The sequence below is a fragment of the Pleurodeles waltl genome, chromosome 7 (assembly GCF_031143425.1).
Source record: "Pleurodeles waltl isolate 20211129_DDA chromosome 7, aPleWal1.hap1.20221129, whole genome shotgun sequence".
NCBI classification, from domain to species: domain Eukaryota; kingdom Metazoa; phylum Chordata; class Amphibia; order Caudata; family Salamandridae; genus Pleurodeles; species Pleurodeles waltl.
The window spans coordinates 1,274,920,530-1,274,941,017 of record NC_090446.1 but is presented as its reverse complement, the minus strand read 5'-3'; positions in this window follow the sequence as shown (position 1 = coordinate 1,274,941,017).

The window sequence follows — 20,488 nt, the reverse complement described above, 5'->3', positions numbered from 1 at the left end:
TATTTGCAATTTGTTGATGAACAGGAGAGGATGTGTTATGATGCATAAGGGTTCCATGTTAGTTAGTTTGCGAGGAGGGAGGCGGGCGGAATTCGAGGGTTGGTGGTTGGAGGAGTCGGAGCAGGAGCATAACGCCAGGTTGTATATTATAGGAATAAACTTATCTATAAAACTACCGGTATTCCTGACCTCTATTCACAATGGCCTGCTTGCTTTGAACAGATTCATAAATTCACTTTGCTATATTTGTTTGAAGGAGTGGAGAGGGTGGGTGGTTTACTCTTGATGGGGATTTTTGCAAATTGGTTGGTGCTGGTGGTTTTCCTTTTTTTAAAATAGGAGTCCAAAGTGTCTGGCTTTGTTGTGTAATGATTTGCCAGTTCGTTTGTGAATTCTTGAGTAATGGGATGAGTTCCTTCCAAGCATTTAGGTTTTTGAAATTTGTTGAGAATTTTATTCATTTTTATTTGCAGACACAGCATTTTGAATTCTGTCTGAGTAGTACCTTTTTTTAGCTTTTTAATTGCTGATTTGTATATTTTGTTATGTTTGTGTTGGTGAAGTTTGTCTTGAATGCTGCTTGCTTTGAGCAAGGATCTTTGGAGCCTTCTGATTTGTTGTTTTATCTTTTTTAGTTCTGTGTTTCTCCAAGATGCTTCTTTTCTTTTGTCTAGTTTTGTTTTCTGCGTGGTAAAAGGATATTGAACGTTTCCTGCAGTTATAAGTTCTTTAAGAATTTAGGCCCATATTTATACTTTTTTAGTGTCGCATTTGTGTCATTTTGTGACGCAAAAGTGGCGCAAACTTGCAAAATACAATTGTATTTTGTAAGTTTGCACCGTTTTTGCATCAAAAGGCGGCGCAAATGTGGCGCTAAAAAAGTATAAATATGGGCCTTATTATGTCTAGATCTGTGTTGGCTGTTAGTTGTGTGTCTAAGTATTAAAATGCACATTCCAGCATATCTCTCACTTTTCTCTCTCTCCAACAATGCCAGCTCTGGTCTTGAACAATACAGTTGAGGGCAGATATACCTATATTTTGCATCAGGGTTATGTCACTTTTGTGGCGCAGACCCAAAGCAAAATAATTTTTTGTATTTACAAAGCTTTCAAAGACACTTTGGGTGTAATTCTGACCCCGGCCGGCGGCGGAAGCCGCCAGCCTGGCTGGGACCGCTAGAATACCGCTGCGCGGTCAAAAGACCGCCGCGGGTATTCTGGGTTTCCCGCTGGGCTGGCGGGCGACCGCCAGAAGGCCGCCCGCCAGCCCAGCGGGAAACACCCTTCCATGAGGATGCCGGCTCCGAAAGGAGCCGGCGGAGTGGAAGGGGGGTGACGGGTGCAGTTGCACCCGTCGCGATTTTCAGTGTCTGCATGGCAGACACTGAAAATCATGGTGGGGCCCTGTTACGGGGGCCCCTGCAGTGCCCATGCCATTGGCATGGGCACTGCAGGGGCCCCCAGGGGCCCCACGACACCCCATACCGCCATCCTCTTCCTGGCGGCCAAAACCGCCAGGAACAGGATGGCGGTATGGGGGTCAGAATCCCCATGGCGGCGCAGCAAGCTGCGCCGCCATGGAGGATTCCCCCGGGCAGCGGAAAACCGGCGGTACACCGCCGGTTTTCCGTTTCTGACCGCGGCTGTACCGCCGCCGTCAGAATGCCCAAGGGAGCACCGCCAGCCTGTTGGCGGTGCTCCCGCGGTCGTTGGCCCTGGTGGTTTTTACCACCAGGGTCAGAATGACCCCCTTTGTGTGCCTTAGTAAATACAAAGTAACGAAAGGCAGTGCGTAGCTCTGCCTTGCATTAAGTCGCATTGGGAAAGCTTTCCACGGGTGGAGCATGTGTGACCCCATTCATCCACCCATGGATGTTATCACATTCCCAGATTGACTTAAGCTAGTAAAACTGGGAATGCATCAAAATGTAACATAATGAGGAGAAATATACTTATTTCTCCTTGTTATTTCCTCTTTCTATATAAGCAGCACACATAGAAAGAGGAAAATGCATCTAAGGACTATTTCTGTGCAGGATGATGTGGTTTGCTGCATAAAACAATTCTGCCCATAATGCAGGTACTATGGTGCAAGGGTGCCTGCATTAGTGCTAGGCAGCACACAGTACACCAGCGCTAGGGGACAGCAGAAATGCTCAAAATCTTTGTTGTAAACATGGTACATTTCTGCAGTCTTACTTTCAAGTCTACATAGTGCAGCAAGTTGCCTTGCTGTGTTGCATGAAATGTCAGTAAATCTGCACCACAAGTTCTGATTGGGTTTCCCAGTTCAGTAACCAGCTAAGTGGACTATAATCATAAGAATTACCATAAAGGATCTTCTGAGCTATCAAAGCTGCTAGTGTACTGAAAAACCATAAACCTCATGTCTATGTTTCACACACCTCATCATTCACCACACTGCTATGAACTGTGTCCCATAGCACGAGAACCACACCCTGGTGGTCATCATGCATGACATGGACACACTTTTCACATTTCCCACATTGGATCACAAAACAAAGACAACACCTTTTCAAGCACACACAACCCTATATGAGGAAGTTTGCTGCCCATGTAGCTAATTGATTCAGAGTGCCACAAATAAGGGTAGTAAACATTTTACAAATGTGCAATACAGTACAATACAATATTTATCATTTGTGCCTTCCCAATATTTGTTTTGAGCCTATTAAAATCTTTGTTTCCATCAAACTTCAGAATTATAAAACCATGTGCTTCATTTGTGCTTTCATAACCACTGATATATGTTGAAATCTTTCTACAGTTCATATTTTCGTATTTACATTTATTGCAAATTAGAAACAATTTGACATCCTACAGCACTTCTTTTAGCACTTCATGTACACAATGCTATCAGAACTATGCGATTCTGTGATATGTTCCACATAATTATAAATTTGGGATTATTTCCACATAATTCTTCACCTGTTGCATAATCTGCATATTTGAACAGAAAAGACATTTTGTTTTTAGCTAAAAATTCTGCAACATGTGCTGCCGAGAAGCGGAATGTCTTTTGTAAAAACTGACTAGTCACCTTTTAGTTACTTATATTTTTTTTGTGGAGCTGGTACTAATGAACTATATCTTTGGCCAGGCAGTGCTAACATTTGTAAAAATTACAAAATAATGAAGTGATGATATCACAAAATATTCCAATTTAAGCAGCATAATTTGTGTTTCTTGCCACATAATTTAGTCATCATCACAGCATAATTTAAGACCCCCACCACATGATTCGAGAGGCCCTGGAATGCAGTCAAAGAAAGAAAAGTAAACAACATTTTCACTTAAAAGAATAAGCAGCAATTTGTCAGAAAGCCATAGCCTGACACTAAGAGGCTTGTTTATTAAGTAGTTGCATCGCTCTTGCACCACGCAAAGGGGTGCAAGGGCTGCAAAACTACTAAGTTAGAGGTATTATGCCACACAAGGCCAATCTGCATGGCCCTGAGTGTCTTGATAAATCTAGAGTAACGCAATGCAGTGCAAATGACAGTGTTGCTCTACTCTGCCCCACGGAGGAGCTCCATGGGCGACGCCTGCACTACCTCCCAGGTGTGGGTCACGACCAGTGGCCGACACCAGGCAGGAGGTTAGAAAATCCTCAGGTGCATCGAACCCGAGGATTTTTTTTTTCAGTACCCGGGAGACAGGGAAGCTTTTCCGTGTCCCCACCCGCCCCTTTGTGACGGCGCGCTGACGTCACATTGTTGTTTTGCCGCTTCTGCTCCAATGGGGAAAACGGCCCCAAATGGCCTTCCCCACGTTCGGGAAGGCCTTGTAGGAAAGGGGAGACTCTCCCCTTTCATACGAGGCCTTCCTGAACGCATACCTGGCCCTCGATCGCAGCACAGCTGCGATTGAGGGCCAGGAAACGCCACTAGACACCAGGGATTTCACTTGGGGGGGGTTGGCCCCCTTGGAAAACGGGCCGACCCCCCGGGGGCATTTTTTTTTTGTAATGAGGTAAGAGGCCCCTGGGGGGGGCGTGATCGCGTTCGATCGCGCCCCCCCACCAGCGGGTAATTTAAAAAGAAAGGAAAGAAATTGACAGGGGGCTGTGGGCAGGGAGACCCCCTGTGGGGTCAATACTTTTTTTTTAGTAGTTGTAGGGTTTCCCTGGGGGCCATTTTGGCCCCCAAGGAAACCATACAACTACAAAAAAAAATATAGATAGATCTATATATATATATATATATATATACATATATATATATATATAGATATATTCATCTATGTAGATAGATATATCTATCTACATGGCTATATCTATAGATAGATCTATATATATATATATATATATATATATATATATAGAGAGAGAGAGAGAGAGAGAGAGAGAAATATCTATATAGAGATAGAGATATATATATATATATATGTATATATATATATATATATATATATATATATATATATACATATATATAGATCACTTTTGTCAATACATATGTGGTTTCCCTGGGAGCTGCGATCGGCCCCCATGAAAACCAGATCCACATATAAAAGTGAGGTACCATTTTTATCAGGAGACTTGGGGGAACACTGGGTGGAAGGAAATTTGTGGATCCTCTCAGATTCCAGAACTTTCTGTCACCGTAATGTGAGGAAAAAGTGTTTGTTTTGCCACATTTTGAGGTTTGCAAAGGATTCTGGGTAACAGAACCTGGTGGAAGCCCCACAAGGCAGCCCATCCTGGATTCCCCTAGGTGTCTAGTTTTCAAAAATGTGCAGGTTTGGTAGGTTTCCCTAGATGCCGGCTGAGCTAGAGGCCAAAATCCACAGATAGGCACTTTGTAAAAAACAGCTCTGATTTTTGTATGAAAATGTGATGTGTCCACGTTGTGTTTTGTGGCATTTCCTGTCGCAGGCGCTAGGCCTACCCATACAAGTGGGGTACCATTTTTTTCGGGAGACTTGGGGGAACGCTGGGTGGAAGGTAATTTGTGGCTCCTCTCAGATTCCAATACTTTCTGTCACCGTAATGTGAGGAAAAAGTGTTTTTTGGCCACATTTTGAGGTTTGCAAAGGATTCTGGGTAACAGAACCTGGTGAGAGCCCCACAAGTCAGCCCGTCCTGAATTCCACTAGGTGTCTAGTTTTAAAAAATGTGCAGGTTTGGTAGGTCTCCTTAGGTGCCGGCTGAGCTAAAGGCCAAAATCTACAGCTAGGCACTTTGCAAAAAACACGTCAGATTTCAGTGTAGAATTTGTGATGTGTCCATATTGCCTTTCCTGTCACGAGCATTTGGCCTACCCATGCAAGTGAGGTACCATTTTTATTGGAGGACCTGGGGAACACAGAATAGCACAACAAGTGTTCTTGGCCCCTTGTCTTTCTCTACATTTTTTCCTTCCAAATGTAAGACTGTGTGTAAAAAAGACGTCTATTTGAGAAATGGCCTGTAATGCACATGCTAGTATGGGTAACCCGTAATTCAGAGATGTGCACATAACCACTGCTTCTCAACACCTTATCCTGTGGCCATTTTGGAAATACAAAGGTTTTCTTGAGACCTATTTTACCCTCTTTATATTTCAGCAAATGAATTGCTGTATACCCGGAATAGAATGAAAACCCATTGCAAGGTGCAGCTCATTTATTGGCTCTGTGTACCTAGGGATCTTGATGAACCTACAAGCTCTATATATCCCTGCAACCAGAAGAGTCCAGCACACGTAACGGTATATTGCTTTAAAAAATCTGACATTGCACGAAAAAGTTACAGAGTAAAACGTGGAGAAAAACTGCTGTTTTTCAGCTCAATTGCAATATTTTTTTATTTCAGCTGTTATTTTCTGTAGGAAAACTTTGTAGGATCTACACAAATGACCCCTGGCTGAATTCAGAATTTTGTCTACATTTCAGAAATGCTTAGCTGTTTGGGATCCAGTACTGGTTTCACACCCATTCCTGTCACTAACTGGAAGGAGGCTGAAAGCACCAAAAATAGTAAAAATGAACTATGTCCCAGTAAAATGCCAAAATTGTGTTGAAAAATTGGGTTTTCTGATTCAACTCTTCCTGTTCCTGAAAGCTGGGAAGATGGTGATTTTAGCACCACAAACCCTTTGTTGGTGCTATTTTCAGGGAAAAAACCACAAGCCTTCTTCGGCAGCCCTTTTTTCCCATTTTTTTTAATGAAACAAAATTTTAGGTGTATTTTGGCTAATTTCTTGGTCTCCTCCAGGGGAACCCAGAAACTCTGGGTACCTTTAGAATCCCTAGGATGTTGGACAAAAAGGATGCAAATTTGGCGTGGATAGCTTATGTGGACAAAAAGTTATGAAGGCCTAAGCACGAACTACCCCAAATAGCCAAAAAAAGGGCTCAGCACTGGGTGGGGGGAAAGGGCCAGCAGCTAAGAGGTTAAGCAGGGTGTCTGACTTTTCATCCTTGGTGTGGTCTCCCTTAACTTTTTGCCTCTGTTCCCCAGGTTGTTGATGTGGGCTGATTTTGTTACTCTGGGCACTTTACCACTGCTAACCAGTGCTAAAGTGCAGGTGCTCCTTTACAAAATGTGTATGTGTAAGGAAATGCCTCCTTGGCATGGTTACCCCCTGACCTTTTGCCTTTTGCTGATGCCAGTTATGATTAAAAGTGTGCTGGGACCGTGCTAACCGGGCCCCAACACCAGTGTTCTTTCCCTAAAACTGTACCTTTGTTCCCACAATTTGCATAGCCCTGGCACCCAGATAAGTCCCTTGTAAATGGAACCCCTGGTACCAAGGGCCCTGATGCCAGGGAAGGTCTCTAAGGGCTGCAGCATGTCTTATGCCACTCTGGGGACCCCTCACTCAGCACATGCACACTGCCTCACAGCTTGTGTGTGCTGTTAGGGAGAAAATGACTAAGTCAACATGGCACTGCCTCAGAGTGCCATGCCAACCTCACACTGCCTGTGGCATAGGTAAGTCACCCCTCTAGCAGGCCTTACGGCCTTAAGGCAGGGTGCACTATACCACAGGTGAGGGCATATGTGCATGAACACTATGCCTCTACAGTGTCTAAGCAAAACCTTAGACATTGTAAGTGCCGGGTAGCCATAAAGAGTGTATGGTCTGACACAAACTCCACATTTCCATAATGGCTACACTGAAATCTGGGAAGTTTGGTATCAAACTTCTCAGCACAATAAATGCACACTGATGCCAGTGTGGAATGTATTGTAAAATGCACCCAGAGGGCATCTTGGAGATGCACCCTGAATGTCAGTCCCACCCCTAGTGCTAGGCTGACCAGTTTCTGCCAGCCTGCCACAACCTGACGAGTTGCTGGCCACATGGGGAGAGTGCCTTTGTCACTCAGTGGCCAGGAACAAAGCGTGTACTGGGTGAAGGTGCTTCTCACCTTCCCCTGCAGGAACTGTAACACCTGGCGGTGAGCCTCTAAGGCTCATGCCTTTTGTTACAGCAGCCCAGGGCATCCCAGCTGGTGGAGATGCCTGCCCCTCTGGCCACTGCCCCCACTTTTGGCGGCAAGGCTGGAGGAGATAATGAGAAAAACAAGGAGGAGTCACCCACCAGTCAGGACAGCCCCTAAGGTGTCCTGAGCTGAGGTGACCCCTACCTTTAGAAATTCTCCATCTTGAGTTTGGACGATCCCCCCAATAGGATTAGGGATGTGGCCCCCTCCCCTCAGGGAGGAGGCACAAATAGGGTGTAGCCACTGTAGGAGGCTGGCCTGGCTCATAGTGGGTACCTAATGGTACTTACACCTTGTAAGTCCAGGTCCAGTTGTCCCTTATTAATAGATTAGTAGTGTTCTAGCAGCTTAGGCTGATACATGTAGCTGTAGCAGAGCAGTTTAGGCTGAACTAGGAGACATGCAAAGCTCCTACTATACCACTTATATCATATAGCACTATATCATAAGAATCACAATGGTCAGAGTTACACAAAATAAAGGTACTTTATTTTAGTGACAATGTGCCAAAAATATCTCAGAGGATATACTCCCTTAGGAGGTAAGTAAAATACCCAAAATATAGACACAAACCAAAATCAGGTAAGTAAACAGTTAGAAAAGTAGTGCAAACACTGCAGAATACAAAAGGATGCAATAGGCCTAGGGGCAACACAAACCATATACTAAGAAAGTGGAATGCGAGCCACTTAGGGACCCCAGGCCTAGTGTAGTGTGTAGAGGGTCACTGGGAGTGTAAGACAACACTAAGGGTGTCCAAGATACCCCACCCCAAGACCCTGAAAACTAGGAGTGAAGTTACCCTACTTCCCCAGAAACACACTAAAGTTGTGATAGGAGATTCTGCAAAGACCACAACAGACTGCAAAGCAGTGAAGATGGGTTCCTGGACCTAAGGACATGCAAAGAAAGGGGACCAAGTCCAAGAGTCACGAAAGTGTCCAGGGGGGGCAGGAGCCCACTAAACCCTGGATGAAGGTGCAAAATGGCTGCCTCTGGGTGGAAGAAGCTGAAGATTCTGCAACAACGAAAGATGCCAGGAACTTCTCCTTTGCACAGAAGATGTCCTACGGCATGCTGGAGGATGCAAAGTTGTTTCCACACAGAAAGACCACTAATAAGCCTTACTAGCTGCAAAGGTTGCAGTTGAAGAAAATGGGTGCTGCCCGGGCCCAGGAAGGACCAGGAGGTTGCCCCTTTGAGGAGGAGACAGAGGAGGCGCTCAGCAACACAGAGAGCCCATGCAGAAGCAGGCAACACCCGCCAAAGTACTTGAACACGGGTTCAAGAAAACTGAGCATGGCAGTCATCTCAACACTACAAAGGAGGGTCCCACGAAGCTGGTGGTCAACTCGCTGAGTTGAGCAATGCAGGACGGAGTGCTGGGGACCTGGGCTGTGCTGTGCACAAAGGATACCTGCCAAAAGTGCACAGAAGCCCTACCAGCTGCAGTTCACGCAGTACACAGGATTACTGTGTGGCGTGGGGGTGGGGGGCAAGGACTTACCTCCACCAAATTTGAACAGATGGACCACTGGACTGTCAGGGTCACTTGGATCCAGCTCCTGTGTTCCAGGGACCATGCTCATCACGATGAGAGGGGACCCAGAGGACCGGTGAAGCAGACATGTGGTGCCTGCGTTAGCAGGGGGAACATTCCGTCGACCCACGCAAGATTTCTTCTTGGCTTCCAGACTAGAGTGAAGGCAGACAGCCCCCAGCGCATGCACCACCAGGAAACAGTCGAGAAATCTTGCATTCGTTATCTGAAGAGAAGCCCACAGGAGAGACCCTAAATAGCTCTCAGAGGAGGATTGGCCACCTAGTCAGGTAAGCACCTATCAGGAGGGGTCTCTGACGTCACCTGCTGGCACTGGCCACTCAGAGGCCTCCATTGTGCCCTCACACCTCTGCATTCAAGATGGCAGAGGTCTGGGACACACTGGAGGAGCTCTGGGCACTGCCCCTGGGGTGGTGATGGACAGGGGAGTGGCCACTCCCCTTTCCTTGGTCCAGTTGCGCACCAGAGCAGGGGCTGGGGGATCCCTGAACTGGTGTAGACTGGTTTATGCAAGGAGGGCACCATCTATGCCCTTCAAAGCATTCCCAGTGGCCAGGAGAGGCTACTCCTCTCAGGCTCTTAACATCTGTTTCCAAAGGGAGAGGGTGTAACACCTTCTCTCAGAGGAAATCCTTTGTTCTGCCTTCCTGGGACTGGGCTGTCCAGACCCCAGGAGGGCAGAAGCCTGTCTGTGGGTTGGCAGCAGCAGTAGCTGCAGTGAAAACCCCAGAGAGCTGGTTTGGCAGTACCCGGGGTCCATGCTGGAGCCCTAGGGATGCATGGGATTGGCATCCCAATACCAGATTTGACATTGGGGGACAATTCCATGATCTTAGACATGTTACATGGCCATATTTGGAGTTATCATTGTGAAGTTACATATAGGTATTGACCTATATGTAGTGCATGCGTGTAATGGTGTCCCCGCACTCACAAAGTCTGGGGAAATTGCCCTGAACTATGTGAGGGCACTTTGTCTAGTGCCAGGGTGCCCTGACACTTAGAAACTTTGCACCTAACCTTTACTAAGTGAGGGTTAGACATATAGGTGACTTAGAAGTTACTTAAGTGTAGTGTAAAATGGTTGTGAAATAACGGGGACGTTATTTCACTCAGGCTGCAGTGGCAGTCCTGTGTAAGAATTGTCTGAGCTCCCTATGGGTGGCAAAAGAAATGCTGCAGCCCACAGGGATCTCTTGGAACCCCAATACCTAGGTACCATATACTAGGGAATTAAGTGTGCCAATTAGATTTGGTAAACATGGTCACTAGCCTGCAGTGACATTTTTAAAAGCAGAGAAAGCATAAGCACTGAGGTTCTGGTTAGGAGAGCCTCAGTGACACAGTTAGGTACCACACAGGGAACACATTCAGGCCACAACTCTGAGCATTGGGGTCCTGGCTAACAGGATCCCAGTGACACAAGCAAAAACCAACTGACACACAAGTAAAAAATGGGGATAACATGCCAGGCAAGATGGTACTTTCCTACAGCCACCCTCCAGGACAGTACCCATTGACTACTGCTCTCCTGACCTAAACACAGCCCAAAATGTATTATTTAGGGGCACCCCAGAACCCAGGAAATCAGATTCCTGCAACCTGAAACAAGAAGAAGGACTGCTGACCTGAAAGCCCTGCAGAGACGACGGAGACGACAACTGCTTTGGCCCCAGCCCTACCGGCCTGTCTCCAGACTCAAAGAAAACTGACCAGCGACGCATCCGACAGGGAGCAGCGACCTCTGAAACCTCAGAAGACTGCCCTGAAATCTGAAGGACCAAGAAACTCCCAAGAACAGCGGTACTGTTCACCAACAGCAACATTTTTGCAACTTTCTAATAACTTTCAAAGAACTCACTCTTCCCGCAGGAAGCGTGAGACTTCACCCTCTGCACCTGACATCCCCGGCTCAAGCTCCAGAGAACCAACACTATAGGGAGGACTCCCAGGCGACTACGACCTCATGAGTACCCCGAGACGACACACCTGGATCCCTACAGTGACGCATGCAGAGAGAATCCAGAGGCTCATCCTGACCGCAACTGTCTGTAACAAGGAACCCGACTCCTGGACCAAGCACTGCACCCGCAGCCCCCAGGACCAGAAGGAACCGAACTCCAGTGCAGGAGTGACCCACAGGCAACCCTCTGCCTAGCCCTGTCAGTGGCTGGCCCGAGAAGCCCCCCTCTGCCCTGCCTGCACCATTAGAGTGACCCCCGTGTCCCTCCATTGATTTCTATTACAAACCCGATGCCTGCTATGCACACTGCACCCGGCCGCCCCTATGCTGCTGAGGGTGTGTTTTGTGTGCCTACTTGTGTCCTCCCCAGTGCTCTACAAAACCCCCCTGGTCTGCCCTCTGAAGACGAAGGTACTTACCTGTTGGCAGACTGGAACCTGAGCACCCCTGTTCTCCATAGGCGCCTATGTGTTTTGGGCCCTCCTTTGACCTCTGCGCCTGACTGGCCCTGTGTTGCTGGTGCGGGGACTTTGGGGATGCCTCGAAAACCCAATGGTGAGCTGCCTATGCCCAGGAACTTGAACTTGTAAGTGCCTTACTTACCTGAAAAACTAACCAATATTTACCTCCCCCAGGAACTGTTGATTTTTGCAGTGTCCACTTTTAAAATAGCTTATTGCCATTTTAACTAAAACTGTGTATGTTACTGCTCTAATTCAAAGTTCCTTACTTATGTGTGTGGAGTACCATGCATTTTATGTATTTACTTCAAATCTTGAATCTTGTGGTTCTAAAATAAATTAAGAAAATATATTTTTCTATATATAACGTATTGGCCTGGAGTTAAGTCTTTGAGTGTGTGTTTGTCATTTATTGCCTGTGTGTGTACAACAAATCCTTAAGACTACCCTCTGATAAGCCTACTGCTCAACCACACTACCACAAAATAGAGCATTAGAATTATCTAATGTTGCCACTATCAACCTCTAAGGGGAACTCTTGGACTTTGTGCACACTATCTCTCACTTTGAGATAGTACACACAGAGCCAACGTACTACAGTATGTAATTGGCTTATCCATGATTGGCATATTTGATTTATTAGTAAGTCCCTAGCAAAGTGCACTGGAGGTGCCAGTAAATCAAATGCTACTAGTGGGCCTGCAGCACTGGTTGTGCCATCCACATAAGTGGCTATGTAATCATGTCTCAGACCTGCCATTGCAGTGTCTGCAGTTTTAATTGTAAATTTGACTTGGCAAGTGTACCCACTTGCCAGGCCTAAACCTTCCCTTTTCTTACGTTTAGGGCACCCCTAAGGTAGGCCCTAGGTAGCCCCAAGGGCAGGGTGCAAGGTATGGTTAAGGTAGGACATATAGGCCCTCATTACAACTCTGGCGGTCGGTGTTAAAGCAGAGATAATACTGTCAACAGGCTGGTGGTAAAAAAAATGGGATCACGACCACGACAGAACCCGCCAACATAGACAGCCACTTTAACACTCTGACCGCCACGGTGGTAGCAACAAACTCTGCATCAGTAACCGCCAACAGCCAGGCGAAAGCCAATGTACCGCCCACCCCATCATAACCCGCCAGTCCGCCAGCTTTTCTGGGGCGATACCAGCGCCATCAAAAGCACAGCGGAAACAGGACTTGGAGGGAAACCACTCACCTCTCGACACTCAACGAAGAACCAGGACGCCATGGAGCCCGAGCTGCAGGTCCTGCCCATGCAGGTCTACCTCCTCATCTACCAGGAATACGAAAGGGGGCAGGACGACCACAGTGAGTACTGCACCTAGTACACAGGGGAGAGGGGGATGAAAAAGAGAGTGACACACACACGCAACACCCCCACCCCCTCTCTCACCCACAACACCATACACACATGCATCAACATTACATGTATACCCCATAACCCCCTGGAAGAATGCAAGGACCAAAGGAATTGAGTTAAACAGTGATAGTTTAGAAATAGGCAGATATACGTAATAAATAGAAAAACAATATTTAAAAAAATATACAATATGTACATAAGACAGTACATTGTCCATTCAAAATGTCCGTGGGCAACTGGGCCAACAATCATGGGCCAAGCCCACATTTGACTCCTGCCTCAATAAGGAGAGAACACTGCAGGGGCATCAGGTCGAAAACACACAGGCACCTCAGGGGGATTGGGAAGGGGGGGGCACCTCAGCCACAAGATGGAATAACTCCACTGCTCCTCGAGGGGGCTCCATGCCCACTGCTTGGTCCTGGGGAGTGCAAAGCCACAGTCTCTCAAGTCTCTCAAGAGGGTGGTTTGCCCACTGCATGGCCCTGGGGAGTGCAAAGCCACAGTCTCACAAGTCTCTCAAGTGGGTGGTTTGCCCACTGCTTGCTCCTGGGGAGTGCAAAGCCACAGCCTCTCAAGTCTCTCAAGTGGGCGGTTTGCCCACTGCTTGCTCCTGGGGAGTGCAAAGCCACAGTCACTCAAGTCTCTCAAGTGGGCGGTTTGCCCACTGCTTGGTCCTGGGGAGTGCAAAGCCACAGTCTCTCAAGTCTCTCTAGTGGGCGGTTTGCCCACTGCTTGCTCCTGGGGAGTGCAAAGCCACAGTCTCTCAAGTCTCTCTAGTGGGCGGTTTGCCCACTGCTTGGTCCTGGGGTGTGCAAAGCCACAGTCTCTCAAGTCTTTCTAGTGGGCGGTTTGTCCACTGCTTGGTCCTGGGGAGTGCAAAACCACAGTCTCTCAAGTCTCTTTAGTGGGCGGTTTGCCCACTGCTTGCTCCTGGGGAGTGCAAAGCCACAGTCTCTCAAGTCTCTCTAGTGGGTGGTTTGCCCACTACTTGGTCCTGGGGTGTGCAAAGCCACAGTCTCTCAAGTCTCTCTAGTGGGTGGTTTGTCCACTGCTTGGTCCTGGGGAGTGCAAGGCCACAGTCTCTCAAGTGGATGGATTCTTCCACTGGTCCTGGAGGGGGCTTTGTGCCCAGTGTGCTTCATCCTGGCAAGGATAGGGTGAGTGGATGCCTTTCTTCACTAGTTCTGGAGGGGGCCTTGTGCCCGATGTGCTTCATCCTGCCAAGGATAGGGTGAGTGGATGCCTTTCTCCACTGGATCTGGAGGGGGCCTTGTCCCCAGTGTGCTTCATCCTGCCAAGGATAGGGTGAGTAGATGCCTTTCTCCACTGGTTCTGGAGGGGGCCTTGTGCCAAGTGTGCTTCATCCTGCCAAGGACAGGGTGAGTGGATGCCTTTCTCCACTGGTTCTGGAGGGGGCCTTGTGCCCAGTGTGCTTCATCCTGCCAAGGATAGGGTGAGTGGATGGATATCTCCACTGGTTCTGGAGGGGGCCTTGTGCCCAGTGTGCTTCATCCTGCCAAGGATAGGGTGAGTGGATGCAAATCTCCACTGGTTCTGGATGGAACCTTGTGCCCAGTGTGCTTCATCCGACCAAGGATAGGGTGAGAGAATGCATATCTCCACTGGTTCTGGAAGGGGTCTTGTGCCCAGTGATGCAACACTTTGGGTGTGGCAGTTCACAGTCCCTCACCTGGGTATTTGAGGCATGAGATTTGCAGGAAACAGGAAACAGGTTGCATTATAGTCCATGGAGCCAGGGCTGGACTCCATCCTGTGGCGGCTATGGCTGCAAACTGGTGGTAGTGCTGGTGCTGGTGGGGGTGCTGCCAGTGGTGGTGGGAGGTTCCAGCCTTTCTCCTGCAGCCTCGGACGGCTGCCCACTGGGGCTGCTGGTACTGGTGCTACTGTCAGCGGTGCAGGTGGCGTGCTTGCGGCGGGACCTGCGGCGGTGCTAGCGGCAGTGTAGGTGGCGGTGCTGGCCGTGGGGCAGGCGTTGCCAGTGGTGGAGGGAGGCTCCAGCCCTTCTCCTGCTGCCTCGGATGGCTGCCTACTGGGGCTGCTGATAGTAGTGGTGCTAGCGGTGGTGCAGGTGGTGGTGTAGGTAGCGGTGGAGGTGGCAGTGCTTGCGACGGTGCTAACGGTGGGGCTGCTGGCGAGGCTGGCCGTGGTGCAGGTGGCGGGGCTGGTAGCCACCAGGCCTTCACCTGCAGCCTCCGACGGCTGAAGTGCTTTGCCTGGTGTTTTCTGCCCCTTCCTCACCTTGGCAGATGGTGGTGTGACCTTGGGTCTGGCAGCTGGAGTCTTTGGCCTTGCTGGGTGGTTTGTGCTCCTTTCCCTTGCTGCATGCTGTCCCTCTCTTCACCTTGGCAGGTGGTGGAATGGTTTTGTCCTTTGCAGGGGTTGGTGGCACACTGGCTGGGATGACGGGTGCCCCCTTTGAGCCTCTGTGAGCTACAGGAACCACAGCGGACATCGACTTGGTGGCTGAGGTGCTGGCCTGGGTTCTGGACACCCTGGCCCGGGGGGAAGGACGGTGGGGGGAGGGGTAGGGAAGAGGTCAATGTTTGCCAGGAAAAGCTTCTTAGACACACTGGGGTGGAAACATGGAGAGGGTTTGGGAGTGGAGGAAGAGAGAGTGGTTGTCTGCTGAAATTGGGTGCAGGTGCATGGGCTGGATGCTATTGGGAGGTGGATGGCTGTTGGGTGGGTGGGTGGGTGCTTGCGTTTGTGTACTTTGGGAGGAGGGGTCACAGACACACTGGGAGAGGATACAGGGGACGTGTGCATGGATGTGGGGGTGGTGACTGCCTGTGAGGGGTGTGTTGTGATGGGTGTGCTGGTGATGGAGGTAGTGGATGAGAATGTAGTGCATGCAGGTGTGAGTGGAGACGCTACTGGGAGTGAGGTGGAGGTCGAGGGGGAGGGGGACACAGTGGAGGCAGTGGATGTTTGTGTATCTGCATGGGGATGGTGCTTGTGTGAGTGCCTGTGAGATGAAGTGTGGTGCTTGTGTTTGCCTGAGCTACTTCTGTATGTTGATTTGGGTGAATGCTGGTCGGTCTGAAGGTGTGCTTGGGATAGGCTGGGGTTGAGGGGATTGGGTCTGGGTAGAGGTGGTGGGAGGGGGAGAGGGAGGGGGGAGGCTAGAGACAGGGACAAGGGCTGCCATCAGGGAGGAGGCCAGAGCCTGAAATGCTCTCTTTTGGGCCACCACACCAGAGTAAATGCCCTCCAGGTATGCATTTGTTTGTTTCAAATGCCCTGCTACACCCTGGATGGGATTCAGAATGGTTGACTGCCCAACAGTGAGGAATCTCAGGATGCCAATAGCCGCCTCACTAAGTTGGAGCCAGGCTGACAGGGGCCAGGCCATAGGTGCCTGGGGCGAAGGAGATGCGCACCCTCCTGAGTGAGCGGGCACAGGAAACACGCTGAGGGGCTGCTGGGAGGGGGGTGCTGGTAGGGGGGTTGGCAGATGTACCTGTTGTTGGGGTGGGCACAGAGGTGTCCGCCACCGCCAGGGAGCTTCCATCGGAGGAGGAGTCTGTCTGTGGTCTCCCCTCCTGTCCCCGTCGTGGTGCTCCACTTGTCCTCCGTCTCACTGGTGCCCTCACCCTCGTGGATTCGGCCTCCAGGCCCATGTGGGATGCAGCTCCCTCCGTTGCTGGTGCCTCTGCTCCTCCGCCAGATGATGCTAATGCACACAAGGACAGGGTGACAAAACAAAAAGGGGAGGGAGAGACAGAGGATACACTTGGTCAATGCCAGCAAACACCACTACCGTTGGCGTACACGACACACAGGGAGCAGCCCTATGCCCTAGGCCATGCACTACCAGTTACTAAGATAGTCACCAGCCCATAGGGTACAGTGCCTACCGCCATTAGCTGCACACCTGAAACCCACAGGATCCTGCCCAGTAGTAGATGCCCACTGACACTATTAGGGTATGAGTGCTTCAGAGCCTGCCTAACAAGGGACCTACCCTGACATATTCGCCCTGGCCTAGGGGCACCCATAGCCCACATCCCCCACCCAGGTATGCAAAGTCAGGATTCAGAATCTGTACTCATCCCCTTGTGGCTGCTGTAATGCCTTCAGGCGCCCATCCAACTCCGGATAGGCCACCGCCAGGATGCGGAACATCAGGGGGGTCATGGTGCAAAGGGCACCCCTTCCTCGTTGGGGGGTCAGCCCCAGCTGGGCCTCCACCGTCTTCTTTGCCCAGCGGCGCAGGTCCTCCCACCTTTTGCGGCAGTGGGTGCTCCGCCTGTCAAAGACCCCCAGGGTCCGCACCTCCTTGGCGATGGCACACCGAATACCCTTATTCTGGTGGACACTGACCTGCATGGAAAAGACAGCAGAAAAGGGAATTAGTCAACTGTCCGGACCGTCACACTCATGGCCCACCAGATATCTCCCATCCCCTGATGCACATATATTGACCACCTTGCATGCAGCACTCTGGCCAGGACGCCTCAGCCCTCCCCCACATGTGGCTTACACACACAGCAATCTATACATTCATGGCCCACGCATCATGCTCACAGTGTACTCACCTGTTTCTCTGGAGGACCATAAAGTAACATGTACTGGGGTAGGACCCCATCCAAAAGTTTCTCCAACTCCTCCACAGTGAAGGCAGGGGCCCTTTCCCCAGACACATGAGCCATTGTCGCTTCTAGACACAAGTCACAGCAGCATTTGCAGTGTAGGTCCTCTCCTGTTGAAGGTCAGGTAGCAAGTGAGTGAACAGATAGAAAATGGCGGTCACGTCTGAGGCGGTGCGTACCGTCACCACCGGTGTACATCGCCATTGGCTCCTGGAACCCATAGGGCCCAATGATAACCAATGCGAAGTTGCGCGGCGGTCTTTGACTGCCTACCGCGACGGCGCACAGCGCCAGCAGAATTAACTCACTTCCACCTGTCTTCCTCACAGGTCAGGCAGCCGCCATTTCAGGGGGGCACAAGGCATGGCACCTAACTGCGTCACAGCAGACACTGGCACAGCAACTGATTCTCAGATTCACATACTGGTTCTGTAAAGGAAAAAATGCATTATTAGTGCAATAGATGTGTGAATATGACCCTCTGCTCACCGTTTTCTTCCGAAGGCTTCAACCGCTGAGACTGAATATGAGATGGCGGCATCCTCCAGTGTACAGACCCCTGGTGGACCTTGCGACAATAGAGGACAGACACATTATCATAACCAACAGACTGGGTTGGGCCACAATCCAAGAACTGTGTGCCCAATTGGAGGCAGACCTGATGTCAGCTGTCCGCCAGCCCACAGGTATCCCCCCCCAGTGCAGGTCCTGTCAGTGCTCCATTTCCTGGCAAGTGGTTCTTTCCAAACAACACTGGCCATGGCATCAGTGATGTCTCAGCCAATGTTCTCCAAAGTGTTGACCAGAGTGTTGTCAGCCCTGCTGAAACACATGCGCAGCTACATCGTATTCCCCCAGGTGGAGGATTTGGCCACAGTGAAAGCTGACTTTTAGCCCTGGGACATATCCCCAACATCATTTGTGCCATTGATGGTACACATGTAGCATTTGTCGTTCCCCCCACCCCCCTGGAGAAATGAATAAGTGTTCAGGAATAGAAAAATCTATCACCCTATGAATGTGGGATGGTGTGTTTGGCGGACCAGTACATCTCCCATGTGAATGCCAAATATCCTGGCTCTGTGCATGACACCGTTATCTTGAGGAATAGCAGCATCCCATATGTGATGGGCCAACTCCAGAGGCACCGGGTGTGGCTAATAGGTGAGCCCAAGGTCCCCATTCAGTATAAGTAGGTGTCTGGGTATGGGGTTGTCACTAAAGGTTAGTGTGTGTCTAAAAGTTGTCCCTCGATATTTGCAGGTGACTCTGGTTACCCCAACCTCTGATGACTACTGACCCTAGTGAGGAATGCCAGGACAAGGGCAGAGGAACATTACAAAGAGGCACAGGGGCGTACATTGACATTATTGAAAGGACCTTTGGTCTCCTGAAGGCCAGTTTCCGGTGCCTCCATCTGACTGGTGATCCCTGTACTACTCACTCAAGAAGATGTGCCAGATCATCGTTGAATGTTGCATAACCTGGCCTTGTGACGCCTGGTGCCTTTCCTGCAGGAGGATGTGCCTGGAGATGGTCTTGTGGCAGCGGAGGAGCATGTGGACAGTGAGGAAGAGGAGGCAGAGTAAGAAGATGTTGACAACAGAAGTAATATAATACAGCAGTACTTCCAGTGACACACAGGTAAGACACTGTAACTTAACTTAACTTTTCAGTTTTGTGTTGGACATTGTACATGGCAGCCTGATTTCACTATGTCTATGGCCACTTACTGTACCCTTTGGCATCCCTGTTTTCAGATCTCTGTGGCCCACTCTGGCTCCTCCTATGTGTACTGCTGCGGTTGGTCATTACAAAGTATATTTAACTGTACATATGACTTGCAATGCTTTGATAATGTTCTACTAATACATATTTTAATCATTTGACAGACACCAGATTTGTATTTGTTCCAAGGGTGTTTATTTAAGTAATCATAAGTAGAGGGGGAGGTGCAATAGGCTGGGGTGGTGGTGGGGGAATGTTCAGTTAGAGTCTAGTCTCTTGGTATCACAGGTGCATTGTCCAATGGGACATAGGAAGGGGAGTAATGGCAGTTCAAGGTGGACAGGGTGACAGAGTGGGACAGATGGGTGACAATCATGAGAGTCTTATTTCCTGGCTGGGGTCTTGGCAATGTTCTCTGGCTTCTGCCTGGATCGCAAGGACGATTTGCGGGGTGGTTCTCCTTCTGCAGTGGGTGGGGTGCTGGTGGCCTGTTGTTCCTGTCCACTAGCGCAGACGGAGGTGGAGGGCTGTTCTTCGATGTGGCTAGTGTCAGGGGCCCATTGGTGTGCCACTGCCTCCCTCATGGTGTTGCCCATGTCAGTCAGCACCCGTAATGGTGACCAGGATGGTGTAGATGTGTTGGAGGTCCTCCCTGATCCCCAGGTACTGTCCCTCCTGCAGCCGCTGGGTCTCCTGCCACTTGGCCAGTATCTGGCCCATGGTCTCCTGGGAATGGTGGTATGCTCCCAGGATGTTGATGAATGCCTCCTGGAGAGTGGGTTCCCTGGGCCTGTCCTCCCCCTGTCATACAGCAGTCCTCCTAGCTTCCCTGTTGTCCTGTGCCTTCGTCCCCTGAACTGTGTGCCCACTGCCACTGACCAAAGGTCCCTGATCACCCTGAGTTTGTGGGGTTGCCTGGGGCCCCTGTAGTGTGGGCACACTACTGATTGCCGTGTCCTGGGGACAGTGGCATTGGCCCGCTGGGTGGGTGCTGTGCTGGTGTTTCCTGAGGGGGGAGGCTCTGTGGTGGGTTGGGACTGTGGCAGGGTAACCGACTGTCCAGAGATCCCTGATGGGCCAGGTTGGTCAGCCTGATCCAGGCGTGCAGAGCTGTCGTCACTGTGGGCCTCTACTGGGGGCAGTGGATGTAGCTGGCACCTCCTCTCTGGTGACGTTGAGTAGGGGTCCTATGGGGATGCAAATGCAGTGTTAGTGTATCTGCGTGTGCCATCTTGTGCATGGGTGTGTTTCCCTGTATGATTGTGATTTCTCTGTCAGCTTTGGCTTGTGTGCGTGGTGATTTTGTGGGCTGGGTGATTCGCTCCACT